The sequence below is a fragment of the Metopolophium dirhodum genome, chromosome 7 (assembly GCF_019925205.1).
Source record: "Metopolophium dirhodum isolate CAU chromosome 7, ASM1992520v1, whole genome shotgun sequence".
NCBI lineage: Eukaryota > Metazoa > Arthropoda > Insecta > Hemiptera > Aphididae > Metopolophium > Metopolophium dirhodum.
In genome coordinates this window covers 7,600,357-7,609,319 of record NC_083566.1, presented here as the reverse complement: position 1 = coordinate 7,609,319, position 8,963 = coordinate 7,600,357, and positions in this window count along the sequence as shown.

Genomic DNA, 8,963 nt, shown 5'->3' with positions numbered 1-8,963 from the left:
AAATACTCCAAGGGTAGAACCAGGACATATCTACGAAATGACCCGTCCGTCATTTTATGGGAGCAACCGTGACATGCACCCTGTTGATTTCCTCCATCGCCTGGACGAGTACTTCGCGATCAAACAATTATACGTGGGAGAAAAAATAATAGTTATGGGAGACTGTCTCAAAGCAGCAGCACTCAGCTGGTTTTCAACCATAAGATTTCAACTAAGGGATTATGACGACTTTCGAAAGGCGTTCATTGATGAATACTGGTCAAGAGAAATCCAGATACAAGTGTGGAGCCAGTGTCTTAGTGTCACCCAAATACCACAGAACACTAACTTTCGCGAACACTTTGCGACATGGGCCACCAAACTACGTCACCTTGAAGTACCTCACCTGTCAGAACAGGAAATAGTAAAAAATATTGCAAAACACTACCCGGGCTACCTAAGAGCCATTCTAGTATCAATGCCGGAGTGAACAATACTAGCAGCAATGAAGATACTAGGGGAGGAAGGAAAAAACCAACCTCGCAAGGACAACACTCGGAACCAACAGCAAAAAAACAACCAACATGAGAACAGTCATCAGAACAACAACACAGAAGGGCAACCAACACGAAACAATTGGAACAATAAGCCTTACACTTGGAACAACAATAATCAACAGAACAATCGATGGAACAATCGACAAAACAATCAGAATACACCTAGAGATAACAATCAACAAATCAACCAAGTTACCACCAGCAACGAAAATTATGAGCCGGTGCAAACCATAAACCAGATGGAAAGCAATGGTGAGTCATTCAGCCCTTACGTACGGTGTCTTATTGAAGGAGAAGAAATAGAAGTACTAGTAGACACCGGGGTGACAATAAGTGTTTTAACCAAAGAGGTAGTTGACACTATCATCAGGAAAAATCCAAAAACACCACAGTTACCTGTCACTGGGGTAAAGATCAGTAATGCAGTCGGTAAACAAATATGCAAAACATCAAAGCAAGTATTTTGTCAATGTCAACTCGGAGGAGCCACCATAATAACCAACTTCGTACAAGTCGAGGGACTGAACGAACGAGGGATTATCGGGTCGGACATATTAAATAAGTATAATACACAAATTGACTTTGACAATCATACCATTAGAATGAAAATATCAGGACAAATATACCTGATACCATTTTCAAAAAAATTACCGAAAACCACTGCACCACTGGGTAGTTTACAAGACATCACAATCGATGAGTGCAGTGAAGAAAACAAAGACAATCAAGTACCAATCAGTGATGAAGAAAATGAGCAGTTCGACGCCCTCATGAACCGGTATGCCCACATTTTTTCCGACCACCCAGGAAAAATCGCAGCATTTGAGTGTCAAATTCGGGTAACTCAGGGGACCCCGGTTTTTCAAAAACCGTACCCCATTCCAGTACCGATGAGCAAGCGGACCAAGAAAAAACAGCTCTGGAAGTCGAAGATTGGAACAAGGAAAATTCGGGAGTAGGATCTACTAGATCTCTAAGATCACAAGGAATCTTAAGTAAGAATACCGTGGAAAAATAGTCCCCTTTTACATTTATTTTTTTTTTTTGTTTTAAAATGTAAAAGAAAAAAAACTAAATAAAAGAAATCAATGTAAACTTTTTTGAGTACAATTTGGATGGCTTTTCCACGATATTCTTTCTTAAGATTCCTTGTGATAACAGAGAAGGTCAGTTAAAATGATAATAAACGTATCAAATATTTGTAGCTCAACGGGCAAATTATGTCAAAAGAAAATATTGTATAACCCATTTAAAATTCCATACTGAAATATCTGTAGCTCGAAGAGCACTTGTCAAACTAAAAGGAAAAACTGTAGAACATAAATAAACTGTTTTTATTATTTTACGTAAGAATAAAGAACCATCATTCAATTACACAAAACAACCTGCGTTTTGCATTCTTACAAGTATTATAACGAAATTACAAACATTTTATGGGTAAAAAAAATACTTTTAAGAGTAAAAAAGTGACTTTTTTGATCAAGTTTTTTGAACCTTGCATTTATAAATGAGATTATAATATAATATATATCTCAAATATAAAGAGGCATAGAAAGTATTTTTGTACAATAGTTTTTCATTTTTTGAAAATTTCAAAAAACTACTTATGGTAACTATTATTGATTTTGAACTACTGTGCGGCGTCCCGATTTCGATGAGATTACGTACCTAATAATTTGAATTTTTTAACAAATTATGAATAAAATATTATTTTGTCAGGTACAAACTTTAAATGGTTATGAAAAAAACTGTTTCCTTGTATTTTTAATATTTTTAAACTGTCATTGTAAAAATTTTGTTTATTAGAAGCATTGTATTAAATTTTAAGATTTTTGACCCAACGAATAAAATTTAATTGACATTTATCGAAAAAATACTAAAAAAATATTGGAAACTGAAAATGTCCGTAAACCGCACAAAACAAGTTAAAATATTTTGATTTATCGTGAATAGAAAATGTCAATACCTATTATAGACATTCAGTATATTTGCGCCTATGGGTACCTATCTATATGGTTTCGACAGTAGACAAGAAGGTGCTTGACTGTGAGAGGTTCTCCGCAAACCCGCAGGTTTGGCACATTACAGGCTCTTATCTGCGCATAAGATGTCCATCTTCGAGTGACCAATAGGTACGAAGTCTGTTGATAACTACTCCATCTTTGCGATTTGATGTATAGGGTTTGGGCCAGTATATAATATCCGGTATATGGTAATATTTTTTATTTCTACGAGTTTATTTTATTAAGTTAGTCACAGAATAAATATACAAATCGTAATACCAAAAAATATCCTCGTTAAAATATTAGGTATAATAATATTATATCAATACCTACCTACCTAATAATAACGGTCTTTAGAAAAATTAAATTCATCTAATGCTGCGGGCCGACGAGAAAGATAAACATTCTCGCTGGCTAGTAGGTAATACACGTCGTCGTCTGGGAGATTTTCTCGGAGATCGGTCTCTGCGGTGGAATATTATTTTGTATTAAGCTCATTACCATTTCTCAATTCAATCCTAACGTACACGTACATATTATCTTCACTCAAAAAATAAAAGATGGCAACTAACTACTATATTATAACATCGACCGCGACACGGTAAACGCCATATTGCTCGAAATCTTAGAAGACATTGTAGTCAACAAAATGGAAAGCACTTACGCTGACGAAAGCGACGAATACCTCGTGCGACTACTTACTCTTCTTCTGTCTGCCATTGATACGGGCGCAACTACTGCAAGTGGCGACGATCAGACCCCGGAGTCGGAACCTGAAGGACAAAATCCGATTCTTGGAGGCGCAGATAGAAAAGAGAACGATAACGTCGAGGAGTCTGTCTCCTTGCACAGTGGTGGATTGCCGAGCGGCGATGCGCTGTCATCTGCAGCAGAGTCGGATCTTACTCCGATCCCAGAGACAGCACCGCTCGGCAACAACAACACGGTCCAGGAAGACGACAATTCGAACATTTCGGAAGCAGAAGAGGACCATTCCGTTTTGCTGGCGACCATTTGTACGTCGTCGTGTGGGGACGCGCCGTCCTCGGGAGTCGGGGCCTGTCGATCCCACTCCGACTCCCGAGGGTGGACCGCTCGACGAAGTTTTGGATGAGAACGACGGACAGGATGACGGCGACGGGGAATGGAGGGGAGGATGCGAGAAAGAGCACGGACGGTGCGCGGCGGTAAGTCACCCGCGCATGTTCTCCGACCACCCGCGGCGCGACGGGTTCGCTGGCGTAGCGCGCTCGGTCGTCGTTGACGCGCGAGACCCTCTGGCGGCTCGGCGAGCGCCCGACTGCAGTTACGGTCACGTGGAGCGGCGGCGACGGAAGACGGCGACGGCACGACGGCTATAGTAGAGGTACCGGCGCGGGCAACGATTCCACCCCGACGGTACACCGACCGGTACGACGGCGATGGCGACTCGGTACGACGGCAGCGGCGGAGACTTCGGCACGGGGTGAGTGGTATGGAGATTTTCGTGCAGGAATACGGGGACGTCAGCGGTGCCGGACTCGCGGAAACTCAACTGTTTCACAGGGTCTGGTGGCGTGAGACTTCACCGCGGCGGCGGAACGAAGACGCGGCCAAAGGGACAACGCTAGGGCGAAAATTACCGAGAGTCAAGGATTGCGTTGTGGTCCGCTGACTCTCGCCTTTTCGCCCAGCGGTAATCCCACATCGGTCTCTTTGCTCGTCCCCACCGGTTCCGCAGCACAAAATCGCACTTCGCTCGCTACGCGTCTTGGTCTTCGCCGTCCGTCAGCCGAATCGTCGCGCCGTCGACCGTCGACGCGCACTAGCCGCCGTCCGTCGCCGTCAGCCGTGGTCGCTCCCGTGGCCGTCTCGGTCTGGCCTCGCCGGCTGGGCAAGGTCGTCAAGCGTCCGAGCAAACGCGCCAGTGACACTTGTCAAACCGCGGGACAGGTCGGAGAACGTGCAGAGGTGACCAGTGGCCAGCAACATTGCATTTCCGCACCAATTCGCCATCTCGCATCATCCCCCCCTTGTTTATTGTGTCTCCTGTCCGTCATCGTGGATATATATTTTTTTTCTTTAAATATCATTAAATTATCACAGATTGTTAAATTGTTCACATATTATTGTAAATTTCGATTTTTTTCCTTTTATTATCATGAGCATAATTATTATGTAAAATATTTTAATTATAGCCAATGTGCTAATTTTTTTGAAAATTATTGTTTATACATTTTTGTATTATTTTTGGTTTATAATTAATAAACATATTTTGATGTGTACAAAAAAATATTGTTTTTTTTTTTTTCGTTTTGTCGAGTGTATAATCAATTGTTACAGATTTAACGACTAAAAAATCGTTAAAATATATATTTTAAATGAAAAAAACTCGTTGGTCAATTATACAGAGTAGGCATGCAGTATAAACGCTACACGGATATTATCACATGTTCCAAGAAATATTTAAGACATCAAACACTAAAGGCGACAAAAACTGCTGAATAAATCATAAAATAACGCATTACACCGGCGGATACGACATGGACAGTTATATTAACCATACAAGAATATTGTAAATAATAATAACATAGGTATAATATTATGTATTGTGTAGAATGTGCGAACGTCAAATATAGTCGAATAGTTAATACAAAATAATATTTAAAAAAATTCAAAATTGTATTTTACATAAGTAAAATAATAATATAATTTTCATATAATATAATAGTTGCATGTCGAAAAATAACATTGTTTGAAAACGTTTCAGTTTAGGTTTGAACCACTAAACTCCCGTGTATACGCACATGTACCGATATCATATTTTCTACATAATTATTGACTCGAGTTGTAATATTCTAATCCGAACAAAACTTGGTATCTATCTTTTAAACAAATTGTACTAGGAAATCACTTTTTGACAGTATGTGAGTTTTGACAGTTGTACAATAATATATTAATATTATAGGTATAACTAAAAAAATAGGTGGTTCGACCTTTATCGATAGTGGAAAATTTCTGTAGCACGTATATAACATAAATACATGATAATAATATGAATATAGCGTTAGTGTCAATAATACTAATAGTATGATTGTGTGATATTAAGTATAAATTGTATAATCATTCATTGAGATTTGAGACATATTATTATTATACAAAACTTTTAAATCTATAGGCTTATAAAAATAACATTATTATGAGTTACAACTTCCAAGTGTTATAATAACGTGTCTTTAAAATATAATAATTAAATCAAGTCGTTAATGTAAAATGTTTATACAAGTAAATTTGGCACAAATAGGCTGTCTCAAAAAACATACCTTTTTTATTTTGACACAAATAAACTGTACCCAAAACGAATTAATTTTTTTTTGGCGCTAACGGTTATTCTCTTTTGAAGTACCTAGGTAACTAGCCTATAACCTACCCACTTATTTTACCTACGGAAAAATGCGAACAAAACTGAAATTAAAATAAATGCTTGTAGTTTGTAATCAGACATCGATAATTCATGCTCGTGTTAACAGTCAAGAGATCTTCTCAGAATCGTTTTTCGAATGCAATACGCCTAATAATTTATCATTGCTTTTAAATACATAAGACACCCGCCCCACTGCCCCACTAAACTAAACGCGTGTTATTATACACATTATCATATTCCTACGTATCTATTTGTACTTATTCCTACATCACACGTTACATGCATACCTACTTAAATTATCCCTGGCATATTTATATTTCTACAAGTTATTTTAATTAATATTATTTATTATTGTATAAGAAAAACGCTGCAAAAACGGTCAGTCAGCCTATGATATTACCAAGTATATTTGATGAATAAAGTAATTTATATATAACCTATTTACGTAGAGCCTTGTTTTAAATTTTATCGTGTATAGAAAATGCCAATATAAACATTCATTTTCAAGTATCTACAGTCATAAGTTTTTTAATTACAACAAAATAAGAATTTCAAACGCTCATAAAAATTTAATTTGACTTCTTGTATTACATTTTCAAATCTTAGAATTAAAAAGAAAAATTTTTATAAATTCTCGACTCAAAATAATTTGCTAATTTTAGTGATTTTTCCGTATTTTGTCAAGATTTGAACTTTAAATGCTTATAAATAAAAACTGACTAAGGTTTTTTAATATTTTTCAAATATCATTGTAAAAATATAGTAGGAGCCTTGTATTAAATTGTCAAGCTTTTTTACCCAACAAATAGTTTGATTGACATCCATAGAAAAAAATACTAATAAAATTGGAAACTGAAAATGTTCCTAAACAGTTCAAAACAAATCAAAATATTTTTAAAATTTTATTGTTTATAGAAAATGTAAATATGAACAACCAGTGAACATTTTCTTGTATATACGTTCAGTTCATTTGTTTTAGAGTTACACCAAAAACCAAAATCGATTTTTTCAAATACAGATTTTGAGTAAAAATTCCCGTTTTTTTTCACGGTGGTTTTGAAAACTACTGGAAAATTTTTACTTTTGACCCCCCAAAGTGGGTACCAATGAAATTCACTTTCTTGTTAGAAAAGATACTGTTGAAGAAAATCTAAGCATTTTTTCTGTCTTAAAAGGCGATGACAGACACAAAAAAAAAACACATCATTGTAAAATCAATACATTCATCGCTTCGCTCAGAATCTAAAATGTATAACTTCTTTTAAAATGTAGTAACTAATATGAAGAGCTATAACAATAAACCTGTATACGATATTATTGATAATGTTTACAAAATATCAATCCTGTACCTATTTCTGTCGCGGCGGTTTATTTATACAGTTTATTAATTATATAAATTAAAACTATTACTAAATGTCTAAATAACAATGTGTTATGTTTAAAATTTTTAAATTAAAACAATTATAGTATAAACATGTACGATGTACCTGTTTTTTATTTTATTTTACGTCACATTAAAAAGGAACTAGTTAGATTCAAGACAGGAACGGTAAAGGATTTAGTTCCTTTTTAACAAGAGTAACGTGGACGTGAACTATAGTTCCTTTTTTAAAGGAACTTTCCAAGCACTGTTCTAAACTTCTAACTCCATCTGATCCTGATGCATGGCGTAAATATGTCTAAAATCATTTTTCTGGGGTGGGGGGGGGGGGGGGGGTGGGGGAGGACTAGATAAATAAATTGACATATAAAGGCGCGGTGGTATACTCCACGACCTACCATAAGTTAATTTTAGGTTTGGTTGGACATTTTTTTTTTTGAGCTTATGTACTAAGCGTATATTTTAGAAAAAATTACCAATACATCACTGTTACTGCCTAGTACACTTACACTGTATTAAACATGCACAAATAATCGCGTTCAATATTATAATGGTTGTATATTTCTACGTATTATTTTTTTAATTCAATTCAACATACACTCGCTTAGTTAAATTTATATGTTCCGAATTTTAATTACATTTAAATTATTATCATGTACCTATTGGCGTATTGCTATATTATTCAGTATTCTGCAAAGTGCAAATAGTTTTGTTATTTATTTAAGTTTTATTGTTTTATAAAAGATGTATTGTTTATTTTATTATTTGTTCTGTTGTTTATTATAAACTATTAATTTTTTGTTTTATTTTGATAAATGCAATTATATCGAAAACATAATATAGTATGTATATCTGTTGATATTTTTTTTTTTTTTTTTTTATTGAGTAACCCGCGGCAACATAGGCCATTGGGTGTGGGGAGGGTACTGTAGGTTTTATATTGGGTAGGTTTGGTAGGTTTTATATTGGGTAGGTTAGTACACGTGTGTGTTGTGTTTGGCAGAATTTCTAATGGGGCACCCGTAGGTTTCTGCCGTGCCCCGGGGTGGGGGGATGGCGGCACTTGTTCTCCGGACACCGTGACTTGCACGGAGAAAAATGCCGCCCAGTGGTCGAGGATCGAACTCGGACCGGCTGTGCCGAATCCGTCGCGTTATACCGCTCGGCCACCTCGTCCCCCCCTGTTGATATTAAAGTTATGTTTATTGTTTAATACAAGTTTCATGATTTGTTTTACATATTGTTTTCTATTTCTCTACTCATAATATATTGTTTCAGACAAATAAAAAATATTAAATATCCAGTCACAAGTTCAAATATTGACAAAATACGTAAAATTCACGAACATTTTAAAATATATTATACAAGATTCCTCATAAGTTTTTCTACTTTTATCAAAAAAAAAAATGTCCATAAAAGTCAAATCAAATTTTTATGAGCGTTTGAAGTTTAAATTTTTACAACATTGGATATTTACAACTTCACTTGATTTCTCAAGTAGCCATTTTCTTATTTTGTTGTAATTCAAAAACAAATAATTGTAGATTCATGACAATTTCACTGAATGTTTATATTCTCATTTTCTATACACCATAACATTTTGAAAATAATTTAACTCGTTTTGACAAGTTTCCATTTTT